General features: G+C 37.1%; 1 protein-coding gene across 9 annotated transcripts in view; it reads right to left on the bottom strand.

Moving 5' to 3' along the window:
* Window positions 1-22,118, bottom strand: part of DMD (dystrophin) — a 2,070,581-nt gene that overhangs the window by 1,258,492 nt on the left and 789,971 nt on the right. The gene's annotated exons all lie outside the window — the stretch shown is intronic.

A 22,118-nucleotide genomic window follows, 5' to 3' on the forward strand; every position in this document is an offset into this window, starting at 1 on the left:
TCCTGGACGTTAGATGATGTGTGAGAAGCACATCTGTCACACTATGTTTTACAGAGCAGCTAAGGATGGCCACAAGGGTGGCCTATAAAACAGATTTCAGTCTAGATTTCAGTCTTCAGTCAGGTGATCTCAAATGTGGCCCCAATAACCTGAAATGGTTCTTTCCTGATGTACATTAGATATCTATGCAGGATTCCTTTTACTGTGATGGATGCCCATAATGGTCTGAGGCTAGTGTTCAGGTTCTCTTGAAATAAAATGCTCTAGACTTTGTAGACCTGTATGGTCAATCATCAGTGGAGTTCAATTACACGCAGACTGCCAACTAGAAGTAGTATCTGAGAAACTGAAAACCTTCTCTCCTGGGATGTCTGGGATGATCCTTTTTCATCCGTTCCATATGCATGAAGATTAACAATATTTATTTATCACAAATACTCCAGATGATCACCATGGTTCTGAAGAAGTTGAAGTGCAAGACAGAGTGTGCTTAGGGGTTCCTGTCTCCCCACTCATCCACACCACACTGAATAATTCCTCAGATCTGGCTGAGTAGCTGTACAAAGCACTATTTTGTCCTAAGGTTTTTACAAGGCTTTCAGATTTTTTGTTCTCCAAGTAGCTAAGATAGACAAGACTGCAGATTTGTAGCAAGGAATTACTGCCAGGGTCTTTGGCTCTGATAGGATTCATTTGGCTGGGATGTACACCTTGAACAGCAGGAACAAGATGCAGTGAACAGCTGCTTTCCCTTTCGCTTGCCAAATATGCTGTACAATTCCCGAGCAGTATGCTGGGAGTACAGAAAGAAGACTCATGTGTGTGGATGTAAGCATGGGGGACAGATAAACACTGGCAAAGAGGTGCATTGCACTCGATTCTTTCTTAGAGACCAGGGTCATCTGTCACTGAATGCTCTTGTGAGATATTAAGCTGGCTAAGAGACATAAACTGTTTTCCAACCTCCTCTTACCTCTATCTCCTCTCCCCAGTGGCACCTTACTATCATTTGGACATGAAATCCATTGTGAGAGAGGAGCAACCAGGCATCAGATGGTGGGCACCCGCTTGTAGCACTCTTGTATTTGTCATAAGTCAGATACGGCTAAAGATTAAGCTGCAGAGAGTATCTACCACAGCCATGCAGGACTGCATAGTGTCTTTCAAACTGGTCCTACGGGGAATGTCAGTTCCATCTAGACTTTGGTCTAGGAGGAAGAGAGGTATAGCTTATAGGGGAAGATAGCAATGCAGTTTCCAGGCCATCAACAGTTTTCTGGGGCATTCTGAAAAGTACTCATTCTACTCCAGCAGGGAAATGTAGCCTTGAAGGAGAACTACTTTTTTCCCCTTCTTTTTTTTTTTTAAGATTTTATTTATTTATTTGGGAGAGAGAGAGAGACATACCACACAAGTGGGGGAAGGGGCAGAGGGAGAGGGAAGAGCAGACTCCCCACTGAGCAGGGAGCTCCATAAAGGCCTCCACCCCAGGACCCTGGAATCACGACCTGATCTAAAGGCAGACACTTAACTGACTGAGCCACCCAGGTGCCCTCTTTTTCCCCTTCTTGGCTTAATTTTTCAGGAGTTGAAAATGAGGTTCATCTCCAAAATAAAGAGATCACTCAGCTCTAATGAACAGGGGATGGACATGAAAAAGTTAATGATCCACATTAGGAATGAATCTGAGATACAGGGCACCTTACCAAAGGGAACTGACTTGAACAATTCATGCTCAGGTAAGGGTCAAGTAGAGAGTTCTCAAACCTAAATAATCATCATATTGTAGAGCAAATTTTCAAAATACTGTTTCGGATCTCAATCAAATTCTACTGAATTAGAAAATCAAAGGGAACTGGGAGGGAGTATGCGTAGATTAAAGTTCCTATACTCTTTCATCTGTGTGATTTTGATGACTTGCCAAATTTGAAATGAATTACCAAGAATGAAATTTGAAAGAAAAGATGCAATAAGAATTACATAATAACAGTTAAATGCAATTAACTGTGCTCACAAAAAAAAAGAACAAAGGGCAGAGTATATTAAATTAGCTATTTCTCAATGCAGAAAGGAAACTTGGTAAGGTAGAGTCAGTAAAGCAATTCCCGTTTTATAGGTTACTTTGAAGGAAACTTTCTAATGAATATTTACATTCCTATGACTTAAAAAACAGCTTGATGAACTGGAAAATATTTTTGTTCCTCGTTCCATACATGAATTACCCTGAGATACTAGAATACGTTGCAAAAAAATCTTCTTGAATGTTCCTCTCCCACTTCCTTCTTTAAAAAAAAAAAAATGGACAATTTCAGGGCAGACTTGCCTGAACACTAAAGAACAGTTTTGATCATTCAACCCCAAAAGTCTATGAAGTGCCTTGAAAATAAAATAGCTTTAAAAGAGGCTAGAGTGGGTAAAAGAATGATGGATGAGCTAGATGGACCTACACCTTGAGAATAGTATTTGATGTTATAGGAATTAAGTATCAGTTGTAAATTATAATGGGTCATAAGTGAAAGCTATATAAACGTTTCTTTAAAAGAAATCAGAGAAGAAGACAAACCATGAGAGACTCTGGGAAACAAACTGAGGATTACAGAAAGGAGGGTTGGGGGATGGGGCAACCAGGTGATTGCTATTATATAGCAGGCACGTGTTGTGATGAGCACTGGGTGTTATATGCAACTAATGAACTGTTGAAGACTACATCAAAAACTAATGATGTACTATATGCTGGCTAACTGAACATTAAAAAAAAAACAGAAAAACTCCAGGAGTTTTTAAGAAAATGTACAGCGATATTAAAATTAAAAGAAAAACCTCTACTCAAAAATTGATTCTTGAAATGCTAATTTACCAATCCATACTACTGACCTAATTTTTGTAATTGACTAATTTTTAGGCCTTAACATCAGATTTTTAAGATTTATTTATTTGACAGAGAGAGAGAGAGAGAGAGAGCGCATGGACGTGCACAGAAGCAGGGGGAGTGGCAGGCAGAGGGAGAGGGAGAAGCAAGCTTCCCACTGAGCAGGGAGCCTGATGTGGAGTTCGAGCCCAGGACCCTGGGATCATGACCTGAGCTGCAGGCAGATGCCTAACCGACTGAGCCACCCATTAACTGACTGAGCCACCCAGGCACCCCCAGATGTTTGGGGTTTTTTTTAAATATTTATTTATTTATTTATTTATTTTAGAGAGAGTGAGAGAGAGAGAGAGAGCCCACAAGCCAGCAGAGGGGCAGAGGGAGAGAGAAAGAAAACCAGACTTCTTGCTAAGCATGGAGCCTGACATGGGGCTTGATCTCACAACCCTGATATCACACCCGAGCAGAAATCAAGAGTCAGATGCTCAAGTGACTGAGTCACCCAGGTTCCCCCAGATGTTTTTAATTTATGCTTTAGCTCCTTTTGCTATTCCAACTTTAAAGGAAGGAGTTCAACCACCAAATTTTAAGAAATTTAAGGGTGAGATATCCTTAAATGTGTATGTTCATACTCATTCATAAATATTTTAGTGCTCTCCCAAAGCAAAAGCAATTTACCTAGAGTGAGTATATAATACTTAAATATTAATTAGGTAGTAAAACAGAATGTATGTATCTGTGTCTGTGTGTCTATGTATATTTACATATACAGACACATGTATGTATATACCTAAATATAAATATACATATGTATATAAATATATATGCAACCATAGATATGTATATGTGTGTTGATGTTCCCTTTCTCTCTGTATTCAAAAAAGCTAATATATTATAGTTGGATACATTCAGACAAGAAAATTTTAACTACTATCTAGGGTCAATTATATTTAAAGATAATGGTAGGATTACTACTTACAAAAACAATAAATAAGTACATCTCCATGATTCATAGTGATTAAAATAAGAAAATACATATTTCCATCAACCTTTGTTCTTGTGAAGGTTACATAATATTTCAATTCTTATGTTTATAAAACAGAGGGTAGTTAAATTCCAAATACAAGATGCGGGCTTAAGTATTATTAAAATCAAGAATCAAGGTAACTCACATTAACTAATGGAAGGTAAAAGAAGATACCTTTCTCGGATAATAAAAGATGACAGAGCAAATAGAGAAAGAGAAAAATTATTTTCTAATCAAAAAAATAGAAAGGATATACTGTTTTATTTTTCTTACATTAATTAGGGCTGGGCTACAGGGCTTATTATCTACGTGTAAATATTATACAGGTGGGTTTTCTCCCCTTTGAGATGTAATCACTCTCATCCAATTATTCAATTAAAATTATTATGAGAACTACAAGCATAGCCTACGACTCAGCTAAAAAATGAAGTCACCTTGAACACAGATGTTTGGCATAACAGTCTGCTTACGGTGCAGTTTTTTTTTTTTTTTAAGATAACAGTTTTATTACAGAGCATTCAAACCTAGAAGAGTCAAGAATCAATATATCCAATATCTTTTCTTCCACTGTAAAGAAAAAAAGCACCAAAATCAAAATATGAAAAAATGTAATTCTAGAAGCTATATCCATTATTAACACACTAAGCATTATTTTTTTTAAATTCTACCTTTCAAAGTACTATTTATCATTGGCTAATCATCCCCAGCGAAATGTTTTTAAACAACATTTTTTCTATAGAAATGTGTCTAATTCTCTAACTTCTGAAAAATTTTGAAAACAATTTAGGTCTAAAATTAACCAAACATATAAAATGACGACTAGGTCTGTCATCATGGTCATACTGATCTGTGCAATCACGCTTAGAATGCCTCCGTGCATAGAAGGTCTCATGCTTGCTCTAATGACCTGCTGTCACTATCTTGAAATTCTTAATTTTAGAACAAGAAGGCTGCATTTTCCTTGTATACTGGACCCCACAAATTAAGCAGTTGATCCTAATTAAAATAATTTGGGGAAAATGGCCAATAGTATAATATTGAAATAAGAATGCAAGCTAAATTGGATAAGGTAGAGAAATAAATTTAAGAAAAGCATGAAATTCAAATTAGAGGCACCAGGACACATTGACATACTAGTGGAGGGAAAACGAGGACCAAATGAATGACTTTCAAATGTGAATATAATTGGAAAATAAGATCCCAAATACCAGTCTCTGAGTTGTTTCAGGATCCAATCAGATTCATCCTGGAGACACTGCCTGAAGACAATAGAAATAAAAGTACCTTTCTTTGTGATTATCCATGTGTCTGTATGTGGGTAGTTGTGAATAAAATTATTATTTTGCAGAAAACTGTGGAAGAAATTTGCACAACTGTTTACACTGCAAGCCATTTTGCTGACTAATGTTTTGTCTACAATATCATTTGCTAACACTTCTGTTTATTTTAAATTGATCTTTACAACAGAAGAGCTCCTACTGCAAAAGCTTTCCACTCTTAGTTCTTCAGAGGTACCAGTTCTCTATTCTCCCATCCCTACTTCTTCATATCACCAACACTATACAACTTATGAAAGATGTAGTTCCATTGGAGGTATGGAGTCCTTCGTGAGTAAACTTTCTCACCCTTACTACTCTTCACCTCAAAATATCTTCATATTAATTCAATTCACTGTCTTCCACTTCCAAAGTCCATCATTCCATTTTTGCTCATGTAGCGTCTCCTGTAAGACACTGCTTTTACACGTTAAGTATGTATCTCTATTGGATTTTTCCTCACATTACAAACATGTAAATCTTCACTGTCCTGAAAGTCAATAAAATACCTTGTCTGTCCTATTCAACTTAAGTTACTAGCCCTTCTCTCTTATATTTCCCTCACCAAACATCTGTTTTTTTCCACTTTCAAAGGCATGCTAATTCTCTTACATCCCCAGCTTTATTGAGATATAACTGGCACATAACATTGTGTAAATTTAAGGTGTACAAAGTGTTAATTTGATACATTTATAAATTGCAAAATTAGTACCACCACAGTATTAGCTACCACCTACATTCTGTCACACAGTTACCATTTTTACATCCTGAAGAATACATTTACTGCCTCCACTTTACCACGGACCATTTCCTCCTCTACCACAATTTAACCTCACAGTTGCCCCTCCAAGAACAAGTGAAGGACTGAATGGCAGTTGAATAAATAAATCCAGCTAGTAGAGGCTACTTTTTAAGGTGTTAAGTGGGTGATGGGGATTAAAGGAGGGCGCTTGCTGTGAAGAGCACCAGGTGGTGTATGGAAGAGCTGAATCACTTCATTGTACACCTGAAACTAACATTACACTGGATGTTAACTAACTGGAATTTAAATAAAAACTTGCAAGAAAAAATAAAGTATTAGGTTCTGCATTTTATGGACAACTTAGGAAGAAGAGAAGTAAAAATTATTTTAAGTATTTTATATAACAAAAGGCAAGTTAAATATAACCTGTCTGATTCTCAGTTTGCTATCATTTTAGAGAAAATTCACTAGCTTATGATTTTAATCTTTAAATATGGTTTTGTTTACATATTTCTCATTAAATTGGATATATCCACTCTCTTATTCCTAAGAATAATCTGATCAGTTATTTTATATACATACCTATTCTCATTAGCTTAATAGTTTCTGCTAAGAAATATCCCTGCACCTCAGCAGTTAACAGATGGAGAGACAGGTTTTTTTTGTTTTGTTTTGTTTTTTGTTTGTTTGTTTGTTTTACATTTAGCTTCTGTAATCATCGGGAGAGTAGTTTTTTTGGGTTTTTTTTAAATTTTTTTATTATGTTATGTTGGTCACCATACAGTACATCCCTGGTTTTTGATGTAGAGTTCCATGCTTCATTGTTTGCGTAAGGAGAGTAGTTTTGATATCTCTTTAGGATGACAACCTATTCATAAGGAGAGGCCAATGTACTTGATTTTTTTTTTAAAGTACTCATCAGTATAAAGAGGTCTAAAACTGGACTGCATGTAAGTGAAATTTAAAATAACAACCTGGTTCACAAAGAAAAATATGGATGGCTGATGTACCTTATTTCCTGCCAGACCACATGTAGATTTGTTGACACTACCTTTCAAATCTGTTAGGAGAGAGGTTGGCAAAGAAAGAGTACCAAAGATTACTTTAATGTTTCTCGTCTGAGAAAATTAAAGAATGAGTTGGCAAGAATAAACATGGTGAAAACTGCGTTGGGTAGGTTTGATGGGGACTCAAATCTAAGTATGTGAAGTTTGAGTTGCCTATTAATACCTAAGTAGAGATCTATAATAGCAAGATGGATATACAGGTCTAGAGTTTAGGGCAGAGGTTTGTACTAGAGATATTTTAAAAATCATTAACATATAAAGGTCATTTAAAGCCATGACCCTGAATAAAATATCAAAAGGGGTGAATATAGAGAGAAAAGAGAGCATAAAGCTTAAAAAATATTTTATATACAACTCCCTCCTCCCATGGACACACATAATCTACAGCTACATATAAAATAATTCCATGTATAAAAGACCTGAAAACTAGTCGAACAGCTACTTTACAATAAACATTGAAAGGGTCACATCGAGACAGGCAGAAGAAACAGAAATATGGTCTTACTAAAAACACCACTCGAGGTGCAGCAACTCACAATTAGGATGGATCTCACAATTCTGGAGTTTCTCCCTGAGGCATGAGGGGTTCTAGCCCCACATCAGGCACCCCAACCTCAGGGACCCAAATCAGAGAGATTAGCTTCCAAAACATCTAGCGTTTAAAAACAATGGGGCTTATATACAGGAGACCCAAAGGGCTGTAGAGAACTGAGATACTGCTCCTAAAGGGCTTGCAGGATGCCCCACTCACCCCAAAGCCCAGCTAATCTTGCTAATCATCTACCAGAGGGGCAGTGGTCTGTTGGGACTCTGCAGGGATACAGGCATCATTTTTCTTGTTCTCTCTCTATTTGCTAATGTGGTGGCTGTGTACAGACTCTGCACTCTCCCACTGTCCTGTTAAAGCCAGCAGATGCATCCCAGCATCATACTCTCCCTCTGCTTCGCTAAAGCTACTGGGTGTACCCCAGGCCTTCCTACACCCACTGCTCCACTAAAGTCAGCAGGCATGTGCAATCCATATGGGAACACCCCTGATCACCTGGCTCTGATGACCAGTTGGACCTGTGTTCCTGGGTCCTACAAGATCATAATAATCAGAGACAGTTCTTGGCAGGCTACCATCCCCAGGGCACTGCACAGACAGCAGACAGAAATACATCCCCGGGGTGCCTGGGTGGCACGGCGGTTAAGCGTCTGCCTTCGGCTCAGGGCGTGATCCCGGCGTTATGGGATCGGGCCCCACATCAGGCTCCTCCGCTATGAGCCTGCTTCTTCCTCTCCCAATCCCCCTGCTTGTGTTCCCTCTCTTGCTGGCTGTCTCTATCTCTGTCAAATAAATAAATAAAATCTTAAAAAAAAAAAAAGAAATACATCCCTAGTCTTCCTGTGAAAAAGACCCATTTACTCGCCTTGGAGCTTCAGCCTAAGGGTCAGGCTTCAGTTATGGCACAAATCTGGATATGATGGAGATGCTCTGAAGGAACATAGGCTGGGGGATACCACCTCTGCACTCTCCTTCAGTCTCACCACAGGTCACCAGTACCTCCCAGGAAGAAGCTTAGACACACGTCTAAAGCCCTGATTTTTCAACTGTTGCCCAGGAGAAACCTCCAGATTGCCTGGTCTGGAGGCCAGCAGGGTTTATGATTGCAGCACCAAAGGATTATATGTATTTACATGTAGACTTTTTTTTTAAGATTTTATTTATTTATTTGAGAGAGAGAGAGAACAAGCGGAGGGGGAAAGGAATAGAGGGAGAGGGAGAAGCAGACTCCCTGCTGAGCAGGTAGCCTGATGTGGGGCTCAATCCCAGGACCCCAAGATCATGACCTGAGCCAAAGGCAGATGCTTAACTGACTAAGCCACCCAGGAGTCCCTGTATTTGTATACTTTAAAAGTTTCTGCCTGAGGGTCTGGATTCTTCTTCTTTTTTTTTTTTAAGATTTTATATTTGTCAGAGAATAAGAGAGAGAGGGAGGGAGGGCGGGCACAAGCAGGGGGAGTGGCAGGCAGAGGAAGAAGAAGGCTCTCCGCCGAGCAAGGAGCCTAATGTGGGGTTTGATCCCAGGACCCCTGGATCACGACCTGAACCAAAGGCAGACGCTTAACACACTGAGCTACCCAGCTGCTCCGAGGGTCTGGATTCTAATGAGCCTGAAACTAGGTGCTGACTGAGATCCCTCCCTCTGGAACACAGGTTTTGGCATAACCTCAACCACTAGGACCTATCAAGAATAAAGTAGTCAGTTTAGACAATCACAAAGGTTCAAAAGACAACAAAAAGGTAGGGAGAGGTTGCTAGATAAGGTTCATCTCCTACATAGGGCTGCTCTTTCAAGACTAGGAGAAATACCTGTTTGGCCTGGTACATAGAAATAAACACAGAGTCAAGGAAAATGAGGAAACAGAGGAATATGCTCCAAGTGAAAGAACAAAAAAACCTAAAAAACAAAAAAACAAAAAAAAAACAAAAAACAAACCCTTAATAAAACAAAGATAAGGAATTTACCTAACAAAGAATTCAAAGTAATGGTCAAAAAGATGCTCCCCAAATTTGGGAGGAGAACAGATGAAGATAGCGATAACCTCAACATACAGATAGAAAATATAAGACAGTACCCACTCCAAGTCACAAAACTGAAATAACTGAAGTGAAAATACATCCAGAGATTCAACAGCAGACAAGATGAAACAGAGGGAAGGATCAGTGAAATAGATTAAAGGACAATGGAACTCACCCAAATGGAGTAGCAAAAATTTTTTTAAAATATATTAAAAACAGAAGATAGCTTAAGGGAACTATGGAACAACATCAAGTGAAATAATATCCTCGTTATAGGGCTCACAGAAAGAAAAGAATTAAAGGGACAGAAAACCTATTTGAAGAAATAATGGCAGAAAACTTCTTTAATCTGGGAGATGAAACAGATAGCCTATCCAGAAAGCCCAGAGTGTTAAAAACTACATGAACTCAAAGAGATCCACACCAAGACACCAAATTAAGATGTCAAAAGTCAAACATAAGAAAAAATCTTAAATGTAACAAGTGAAAAACGTGTTGTGCACAACGTAACCCCCATAAGACCATAAGCAATTTTTTTTTTCAGCAGAAACTGCAGCCCAGAAGGTGGTGGCACAATTTATTCAAAGTCCTGAAAGAAAAAATCTTCCAGCCAAGAATACTTTATCTGGCAAGGTTATGATTCAGAACTGGAGGAGAGAGAGTTTTCAGACAAGCAAAATCCAAAGGAATTCATCACCACTAAACTGGCCTTATAAGAAATGTTAAAAGGATTTCTTTAAATTGAAAAGAACAGGTACTAATTAGTAACAAGGAAACTTCTACATGTTTATATGTTTACCTCACTGGTAAAGGTAAACATGTAGTAAAGGTAGTAGATTAACCACATAAAGCGCTAATGTAATGGTTAAAAGACAAAAGAAATAAAAACAACTATAAGAATTAGTTAAGGGATACACAAAACACAAAAATGCAAAGATGTGACATAAAAAACATAAAAAATATGGGGGGGAGTAAAAATGTAGAATTTTAGAATGTGTTCAAACTGAAGTTGCTATCAACTTAAAATACACATAGACATATAGTTTTATATATATTGAGTAGCTGAATGGAAAGAAACAAAAGAAAACAAAGTAAGACCCATCTATATATAAGAGACTCACTTTAGATCTAAGGACACACACAGATGGAAAGTAAAGGGATCGAGAAAGATGTTCAATGTAAATGAAAACCAAAAGAAAGCTGATGTAGCTACACTTAGACAAATAGACATTAAAACAAAGACTGCAGAAAGAGAAAAGAAGGGCATCACATAATGATAAAGGGGTCAATCTAACAAGAGGCTATGACTTTGTACATATTCATACACCCAACATAAGAGCACCAAATTATATAGAGAAAATATTAACAAACCTAAAAGAAAGAAACTGACAGCAATGAAATAATATTAGGAGATTTTAATACCCCACTTACAACAATGGGTAGATCACCCAGACAGAAAATCAATAAGGAAACATCAGCCTTAAACCACACATTAGATCAGATGGATTTAATGGATATACACAGAGCATTCCATTCAAAAGCAGCAGAGTACACATTCTTCTCAAGTGCACATGGCACATTCTCTAGGAAAAATTGTTAGGCCACAAAACAAGTATTGATAAATTGAAGAAGACTGAAATCATATTGAGCATCTCTGCCAATCACAATAGTGTGAAACCAGACACCAATTACAAGATGAAAACTGGAAAAATCACAAGTACGTGTGGAAACTAAACAATATGCTGCTAAACAACCAATGGATCAATGAAGAAATTAAATAATACCTTGAGACAAGTGAAAATAGAAAAACAACATACCAAATCTATGGATGCAGCAAAAGCAATTCTAAGAGGGAAGTTCAGTGATACAGGCATACCTCATGAAACAAGAAATATCTCAATAAACAATTTAACTTCACATCTCAAAGAACTAGAAAAAGAACAAAGCCCAATGTTAGCAGAAAGAAGGAAATAATAAAGATTAGACAACAGAAAAAAATAAAAGATCAGGTTGAAAACAAATGAAATAGAGAGTAAAAAGACAAAAGAAAAAAATAAATGAACTTAAGATCTGATTCTTTTAAAAAAAATGAACAAAACTGACAATCAACAAAAACTTATGATGTACTATATGCTGGCTAACTTTACATTTAAAAAAAACCCTGACAATCATTTAGCTAGACTCACCAAGAAAAAGTGAGAGGGCTCAAATGAGTAAAATCAGAAATGAAAGGGGGGGAAGTTACAACTGACACCACAGAAATACAAAGAATCATAAAAAAAAAAAACTACTATGAACAATAATATGTCAACAAACTGGACAACCTAGAAGAATGGATAAATTCCTAGGAACAAACAATCATCCAACACTGAAACCATAAAGAAATAGAGAATCTGAATAGACTGATTATTAGTAAGAAAATTAAGTCAGTAATCAAAAACCTACCGACACAGAAGTCCAGGACCAGGCAGCTTCACTGATAAATCAAACATTCAAAGATTTATTATTTAAGCGTCTCCAACTCTCAAAAAATTAAAAATGAGGGAATGCTTCCAAATATATTTTACAAGGTCAGCTTTACCCTGATACTAAACCCAATAAAAGTACCACAAAACAAAACAAACAAACAAACAAAAACAGCATTATAGGACAATATCCCTGATAAAAATAGATGCAAAAATCTTCAATAAAATATTAGGAAACTGAATTCAATACATTAAAAGGATCATACACCATGATCAATTGGGATTTATTCCAGGGATGTTAAGTGTGGATCGTAATTCACAAATCAATCAATGTGATATACCACATTAACAAAATGAAGGATATAAATTATATAATCACCTTAATAAATGCAAAAATGTTTGGCAAAATTCAACTTTCATTCCTGATAGAAACTCTCAACAAAGTGGGTATAGAGGGAAAACACCTCACCATAATAAAGGCCATATAGCATAAGCCCATAGCTAACATCATACTCAAAGGTAAAAAGCTGAAAGCTTTTCCTCTAAGATCAGGAACGAGACAAGGATCTTCTGTCTTGCCACTTTTATTAAATGAGTATTGGAAATCTTAGCCAGACCCAAGAAATTAGGCAAGGACAGGAAATAAAAATCATCCAAGTTGGAAAGGAAGAAGTTAAAAAAAAAATCACTATTTGTAGGTTACATTATACTATATATAGAAAGCCTTAGAAACACCACCCAAAAACTGTTAGAACTAAAAAAGGTATTCAGTGAAGTCTCAGAATACAAAATCAATACCTACAAATACGCTGCATTTCTATACACTAATAACAAACTATCAAAAAAAGAATAAAACAATCCCATTTACAATTGCATCAGATGAATGCAAAATACTTAGGAATAAATCTAATCAAGGAGGTAAAAGCCCTGTATTCTGAAAACAGTCAGACACTAATGAAAGAAACTGAAGAAGATATAAATAAATGAAAGATATTTCATGCTCATGGATGGGAAGAATTAATATTGTTAAAATGTCCATATTACCCAAATCAATCTACAGATTTAATGCAATCCCTATCTAAATTCCAATGGCATTTTTCACAGAACTAGAACAAAGAATTCTAAAATTTGTACGGAGCCACAAAAGACACCAATAGTCAAAGCCCTATTGAAAAAGAACAAAGCTGGAGGCATCACATTCTCCGATTTCACACTGTATTACAAAACTATAGTAATCCAAATAGTATGGTTTGGGCATAAAAATGGACATATAGATCGATGGAACAGAATAGAGAGCCCAGAAACAAACTCACACATATATGGTCAATTAACTTACAACAAAGGAGGCAAGAATAAACAATGGGGAAAGACACTCTCTTCAACAAACGCTGTTGTGAAAACTGGACAGCAACGCGGAAGAAGGAAGAGGAGGAGGGGGAGGAGGAGGAGAAGAAGAAAGTGGACTCTGTGTTACATCACACAAAAAATTAACTTAAAATGATTGAGACTTGATTGTAAGACACGAAACCATAAAACTCCTAGAAGAAAACAAATGTTAAGCTCCTTGACATCTTGGTGATGATTTTTTGAATTTGACTTCAAAAGCAAAGGCACCAGAAGCTAAAATAAACAAGTGGGACTACATCAAACTAAAAAGCCTCTGCATAGTGAAGCAAATCAACAACATAATGAAAAGACAACCTACTGAATGGGGGAAAATATTTGCAAATCATGTATCTGATAAGGGGTTAGTACCCAAAATGTATAAAGAATTCATACAAAATGGCAAAAAAAAAAAAACACCAATCTGAGTAAATCAGGGGCAGAGAATCTATATAGACTTTTTTCAAAGAAGATATACAGGTGGTCAACAGTCACATGAAAAGATATTCAAAATCACTAATCAAAAGGGAAATGCAAACCAAAACCACAATGAGATATCACCTAATACCTCTTAGAATGGCTATTATCAAAAAAGCAAGAAATAACAAGTGTTGGTGAGGAAACCCTTGTGTGCCACTGGTGGGAAAATAAATTGGTGCAGCCACTATGGAAAAGAGAATGCAGGTTCCTCAAAAAATTAGAAATAGAGCTACCATACAGTCCAGTGATTCCAATTCTGGGTATTTATCCAAGGAAAATGAAAACACGAATTCCAAAAGATATATGCACCTCTATGTTCACTGCAGCATTATGTACAATAGTCATGATATGGAAAAAATGTCAGTGTCTTCCATTGATGGAAGAATGGATAAAGAAAATGCAATATATCTTATAAAATGATATAAAATATGATATGTGTGTGTGCGTATGTGTGTATACACACACACACACACACACAATGGAATACTACTCAGCCATAAAAAAGAATGAAATCTTGACATTTGCAATGAANGTATGTGTGTGTGCGTATGTGTGTATACACACACACACACACACAATGGAATACTACTCAGCCATAAAAAAGAATGAAATCTTGACATTTGCAATGAAATGGATGGAACTAGTATATTATGTTAAGTGAAGTGAGTCAGATAGACAAAGACAAATACCATATGATTTCACTTACATGTAAAATCTAAAAAACCAAAAAAAAAAAAGAAAGAAAGAAAGAAATAGAACAAAAGAGAACAAATACATAGAACATAATGGTGGTTGCCAGAGGGGAGGGGAGTTGGGGGGGGTGAGGAAAATAGGTAAAGGGAGTCAAGAGGTATAAACTTCTAGTTATAAAATAAATAAGTCATGGGGATGCAATATACATGTTAATTATAGTCAATAATACTGTAGTACATATTTGAAAGTTTCTAAAAAAGTAAATTTTAAAAGTTTGCATCACAAGACAAAAATGTAACTTTGTATGGTAACAATGGTATCTAGACTTGTGCTGATCACAGTGTATACAATAGCAAATCATAATGTTGTATACCCAAAGCTTATATAATGTTACATGCCAATTACACCTCAATAAAAAAATAATAATAATATCAGTCTATGTTTCATTCCTTCATAGGGGATCTGTCTCTCTAGCTGCTAATATATAAATTTATCTTTGTCTTTGGAATTCTGCAGTTTCACTGCAATTAGTCTAAGAGTGGATTTCTATTTATTTATTCTGCCTGTCATACATTGTGCCTTCTGGTTAAGTGCATGTAGTCACTGGCTCCAGAATTTTTTCTTCAACATCTTTCACATATTCCTCCATATCCATATTTTTATTCTTTTCTTCAGAATCTCCTATCGGACATAAGTTAGATGTTCATAATCTACTCCCAATATATTCTGTCTTTCTGTTCTTATTTTCTACCTCCTTAGTTTTTGGTACTACATTCTGTATATTATCTTTCAATTTCCTCTTATTTTTTTCTTCAACGGTTTAATATGCATACCCTTTTTAAGTTTTAGAATGTTAATTTTAATTCTAATAGTTTTATTTGGATATTTTCCAATCTTCTTCCTCAACTTTATGTTTCATTTGTTTAATTTTCAGTATCATTTATATCTTAAATATTACATCTACTTATTTAATACTAATAATCTGGTAATTCTAATATCTGAAATTATAGAGGAGGTGGTCTAAATTAGCTCTGTGTTCTATGTGATGAGTTCACCTCATGAAGACTTACTATCTCATGCTTGTGGGTTATTTTCACTGTATGCTGAAATTTCACTAAATTTAATCTGTGAGAATACTAAGAGTATTTTTCTTTGTGAAGGATTTGGATTTGCTTCTGACCAACCTAGAGCCACTTTTTGTTAGGGTGTTACCAATCTAGAGCCCCTTTAACTTAAACTCTTGTCTTGAGGATCCCTTGACCCTTATCAATAATATACCCTCAAATAACAGATCCCCATAAGAACAGGCTTATAGCTATAATTTTTCATATGAGATGAATATAATTATTTTTAACATTACTTTTATGTTTAGTGGGAAGAGAAATGGACGTATTTTTATAGGGTATCTTCTGCAGAAAGACAGAATATCCCCACCTATTATTTCTTGGAAGATGTAATAGCTAATATTTATTGAGCAACTTTAAACAGGTTTATATAGAATCTCTGTTCAGCTCCCCAATTTGGCTTGAGCCTGAAACTCAGCTTTCTCTTCCAACAAAGAGAATTTTGGCCTTATTTGCCAAGAATATGGCTTGCTAGTATTAGTTTTGAACACAAGGGTAATGCAATGGTCAGTCCTCAGAGCTGCATTATTTCTATGGCTTTGATTTCATCCAATTCTTTTGGGGGGGGCTGGCCTCTAAAGGCTAACTCATCCTTCCTTTCAAGAGAAGAAAAACACAAAAGTACATTTATTGGAAAACTGCCAGAATCTTGATGTTTTGCAGAAGGCATTTTAGAATACTTAGTCTGCCTCATTCGTGGCAATGGAAGTTAGCTTCATTTCAACATCTGTGAAGTAAGCTCATCAAATCTTCCTCATAAAACTAATGTGGGGATTAAGTTTTATACTATTATCACTGCTTAGCACAAGGAATGACATAAAATGCACTCCATAAATATTAGCTATTACTATTATCATAGGGTGATATTTTCTAAGAAGTAAACATACTAGAAGACTCATAAAGCATATACTTTTATTAGACAAACTACTTCCAAAAAAAATTTTGACCTCGTGACAGCTACACTGTCGCTTACTTTCCTGGACTACTTTACATTTCTTCTTTAATCAATATTTGTCCATTCTGGTCTATCTGTGCCAAGGTGGATGTGACAGTGCACAATTCAAAGTCATAATTACCTGGAACAATTAATTGGTCCCTCAAGCTGCCTATCATTAAAGTTACTATTAAAGCAGAATTAACTAGTTCTGATTTTGCCTATTCTCTTTTATTCTGTTATATAATGTCAGGTGAAAGAATTTACAGATTACTTTGAAAGGGACAGAAGTTGGGGTGTTAATAATTCACAAGGAGGATGAAATAATCACTAATCAAGAGAACTGGTGAAGACTTTGGACTTCTAAATGTGTGATTTTAATATTTAAAACTCTTAGGGTAATTTCTTTTAGTCATCCATAATACTTTTAAGCTCCTGCTGTAAGTTGTCCTTAGAAATTGGGAAACTAGTGAATTGCAATATTCACTTCTTACCAGGCAGTTTTTATTGTTAATAGAAGGAAAAGATCACTGATACTGTGGCCAAATGGTCATGCGCCCAGGCTCCAATTGCAAGGAGACTTGGGTCTGAATGGTTAATAGCCTCTTGCTATCTCTGTGGCCTTTGATACACTTTCCATGCCTGTAAAACAGGCTGTAAAAGACCTTAAAACATAGGCTATTGTGACAACAAATGAAAAACTGCATGCTGAACACTTACAGCAGGGCTGGGCCTTTGAAACCATGAGACCGTTAGCGCTATTATGAGTTTTGCTGTATCTCTAACAAATCTTTTGTAGCTTGGTTAGTTTGTAATAAGTCGTAAAAATCAGATGATTTGGTATGATTTTTGGAGCTGATCCCTGGTTTGCTCACCATCTTCGAAATCATTACTATGAGTAGAAAATATAGTGCCATATGATTATGAAGAGTGAATGATGCCTTTTCAAGGAATGGAAAGAATTTACTATGTATCTGAATGCAAACTCACACTCGGAAATTAGGGACGGGATCTGGCGTATCTCTTTTAAATACTCATAGGCAATAGAAACTCTGGCTGTTTGATTGATTTAACAGGCAACTGAATGTTACCTTTGCTCTGCATAATTGTGGCTATAAGAAACATTAGGTGTTCAATAAAAAAAAACCCACAAACCTCTGACATAGGCATTTAATTGAGAAGAAAATGGGCTAAGGCTCATCTTCAAGTGAAGGGACACTTTACTGATGGAAAAACTGTTTTTCTTTGGCCAACAACAGCAACAAAAAATCAAGGAAATTACGGTTTGAAACAACGTTAGAATTTTTCACTACAACAATCTAATGCACTATAGATTTTTTTGAAAATAAATCAATTTAAAAACGGTTACTGTAATCATTTTATTTCCTCAGTCCCTTAGATAATTTAACCCAAGGCTCCTTCCACACTGCATCAAAACATCCGTCTTCTCAACTAAATATTCAATGGGAACACCCCAAATGATTAATTCAGCTAACAACTTATTAGGTGTTGCTCTAATACCTAAGTAGTTTTGAAATGACCAAGAACCCAGATTAGACCCTAAGAAATAGGAAACGTCTGTTACTACCCATCATATCAACATCATAACTCTAAAGTCTTACCAGCTCCTTAAAGACTGGCATTATGGAATTTGAAAAGGATATTATCTCCAACACATACGGTTTCTATCAAAGCTCTAAAGCACCAAATATGCTTTTTCTTTTCTCATTGCCAAGTTACTCTCAGGTTATTATTGGCTAGATATTTTACATAAGCATAGCCAGGACTGAGAGTGCGTTCAAGTTTATTTATTTCGAGTTATTTATTGTTACTATAACATTCTGCCTAATTGACTACTGAAGTAGAAGTGGAGACCTTCCAATTTAAGATTTAGGGGATGATAAAAAATTGTATCAGTCTTCTGCATTTATCTAAACAATAGAGGTGTGTGCATGTCATTGTTTTTCATATTGGAATATATATATTTGTTTGTTTATCCCTGCCCCTGGTGGGGTACACACACATACACACAAACACCAAAATACACACACTGGCTTTGAGGGTAGGTACTAAAGTACAAAACCTAGTAAAAATAAAACGCCAATCATTTATTGAATATGTACTATGCTCTTAGCACTATAATAAGCCCTTTCCACACAGTATTTTATATTTTGCTCAGGAGAGCCCTATGAAACAGAAGCTGTTATCACAGATGAGGATGCAGGAGCTTACAAATATTACCCAAGGCCACACAGTCAATGAGCTGTGGAGGGGTGTGCCTGTTATCAACTTCCTGCCTCTAAACAGTGATCTGCTGGTGATACTCAAGTATTTCTCTTTGCCAGCTGGCCTGATGCTAAACTTTGTCAGTAGAGGGCACTGGAGTGACACCAGGGGAAGTAGAGATTTCTTGATTCCAGTGTGTGTGTACTCCTTTCTTGCTTCCATGGCTCTGGATTGACCTGTAGGATGCCTTAGTGGAGCTCAACTCCTCTGTTCCCAACTCTCCCATAAATTTCAGCAGCACCTTCTGCAGGTGTCTTCTGGCAAGCTCTGTAGGTACCCCTGTGGCAAGTTCATCATGGGGGGGGGCAAAGCTTCCTGGTGCCCAAACTGGTTTCCCTCAGTTCACTAGCACCGGCCACAGGTAGCTTTCTAGCAGGCGCAACAGGCCCACCACCTGGCTTCCCAGCAAATCAAGAGCATCCTTCACAGGCTACTTCCCTGTGAACTTTGTCAGCATGCCACTCCAAGTTTCTGTTGACACAAGCTTCAGCCCACTGACTCTGTATGAGGCCTGGTGGGGTCCACTCAGAGCATTTCTTTGCCATCTCATGGGCTGGAGTCACACTCCTGCCAAACAGGTCTGAATCCCAGCCTTGGGTAAAGCTCCTTGCTTTCCAAGTCAGTTCCTTCCTTGGGTACTATCGCTCAGCCCTAGGGGACGCTTTTTGAGTTTTCTTCTACTTTCTCTTAAAAATTAATTCCCAGTAAATACTTAATACTTATTTATATTAAACCTTTCCTGTTCAAGTCACTGCATAGTTTCTGTGGCCTGTCTAACCCTAATACAAGGGGCTATTCCAACCCAAGTTTTTCTGATTCTATACTCGATGCTTTAACAACTCAATTTGGATATAGCAGAGTAGGTTTTCAATCAGGGTCTGTTTTTGAGTTGAATTTTTATTTACTTGGGGAAAATGCCTGGTTCCACACCAAAGAACTTTGCAATGTAAGAACGTAAGTAGTTTTTGTGTTACTAAAGGTTTGCAAGAATATTACATAATAAGGCTGATGCCAAGGTCAGGTTAGAGAATGATCTGTTGCTAAGGAGAAAATAGACTCTTCACATTGTTAAAGATTAAAATTTGGGCCTTTTCACAGCTTAGCCAAGGTCAGTTCTATAATGTGACTTTTGATTTTTTGCTTGAACGGCAATTTCTAACCTGACGCTAACAGTCAAATATAAATAAGAGCACATTCTAATTCCCTAACAATATCCAAATTTAAATGAACTTTGAGTTAGTTGCCATCTACAGATAACTACTCTTGCTCATTTCCAATAACAGTGCAACAACAGTGAGAGGCCAAGGGACTGTTTGGAATCCCCTTTTCCAATCCTCAGTCCTTCACATTGATAAGGGGAAAGGGTGACTAAAGAATTCAGGAAAGACAGTGGCAGGATTCAGAACTGTTTGGAGGATCCTTGCAGACACCTCCACATCGATCTGACCCATGGTCACCTACTCGTCTTCGGGATCTGAGGGAGGGTAGGCTCTCCTACTCCAGACTTCTTTCCAATTTACAAACATGATCAAACTTCTCCCTGACTTAAATAACAAAAGGTTTCCTACATACCCTCCTACCATCCCTCTCAGGATCATTCTTCCTCTTAACAGCCAAGCTCCTTACAAGCATAGTGCAAACTTAGCTTTCCTCCTTCCTCCTCCCTAATGTCTTCTCTAACGCCCTGGCACTGGTCTCTCTATCCCCAGGGAAACTCCATCAAAACCGTTCTGGTAAGTATCATTAAGTGATGTCCTTCTTGTCTGATTCTGTCTTCATCTTACCAAGCCTCTCTATTGTATCTGGCACGTTTTTCATGACTTCTCTTTATAAACTGCTACCTCCTAAGCACCCTGCTTTTAACTTGCGTCTCCTCATACCTCTGTGACCATTTATTCTCATTTCCTTTAGAAACAATATTTCCTCTGTCTAACCCTTGATTTTTTAAAAGATTTTATTTATTTATGAGAGAGAAAGAGAGAGAGAGAGGAGAGAAGGAGAGGGACAAGCACACTTCATGCTGAGCACTCAGTCTGATGAGGGACTCAATCCTAGGACCCTGAGATCATGACCTGAGCTGAAGGCAGGTGCTTAACAGACTGAGCTACCAAGGTGTCCCAGCCTGAATCTTGATTTTATGTGTAATTCCTAAATTCTGTCCATGATTCATTCTTTTGGCTTATCTGGGGTGATGTCATGAACTTTACAGTTTTAACTAGCACGTGGCCTGGTAAATCCCACATCTGTATAACTAGTCTGGATCACTCTAACTTCGGAGCTATGTATCTCTTTTCCTGATTATGGAATATCCCTGCTAGACACTCCCTAAGTACTCTAGTAGACCCCGTTGATACCCTACCACAAAGTCCCTTAACCTCAATGGCTCTGAGTTCACCTAAAGCTATGGTGGCCAGTTTCTGCAAGTACTGCTACATTCCCACCTCAAAGACCTACATTTCTTAATTGGACTGCCCTCGACAGCCAGGAAGTGCAGGATTTTATGCACCTGAGGGCAATCCTCAAACAAAAACAGATGGAAATTGGTGGATAAACATTCCAGTTTCCATCAGCTCAGTGGGACAGTTCATGATTTCTTTAAAGCTCCCACTAGGACTAGCTCACTCACAGTGGAAACTCACTGATAAAAGTACCCTTTATCAACCGTCCAAGTTTTGGTTCCCCACTCTCCCCACCCCCTCACTTGTCCTTCTTGGTATTATCTCTCAAATTAACTACTACCATCTAAGTGCTTGACTCAGGGATTGCTTCTGGTTGGTATCAAACTTAAGCAGGCACCTCGGGATCAATGGAGATAAAAAGTGACATGTGATTTTGCACCTCCAAACTTGCTTTTTTTTCTCATTTTCTCCATCTTGTTTATGAAAAATAACAGCTATCCAGTCACCCAAATCAGAAACCAAGCTGCTCTCCTAGACTTTTCATTTTCACTGTACCTATCACCACTGCCCTTGTCTTCAACTGACATAAAAATACCACTTCTTCCTTGGTCTCACTACCTGCAATCTCCCTATCTCTTACACCACCTACTCTCCACAGTCACTGCGGAGGGAATATAATCTGCTTGTGGCAACTCTCTTCTCCTTCCCCCTTTATACTCTTTAAAAATATTTATTTATTTACTTACTTACTTACTTATTGAGAGAGAGAG

Source organism: Ailuropoda melanoleuca, chromosome X (genome assembly GCF_002007445.2).
Source record: "Ailuropoda melanoleuca isolate Jingjing chromosome X, ASM200744v2, whole genome shotgun sequence".
NCBI classification, from domain to species: Eukaryota; Metazoa; Chordata; class Mammalia; order Carnivora; family Ursidae; genus Ailuropoda; species Ailuropoda melanoleuca.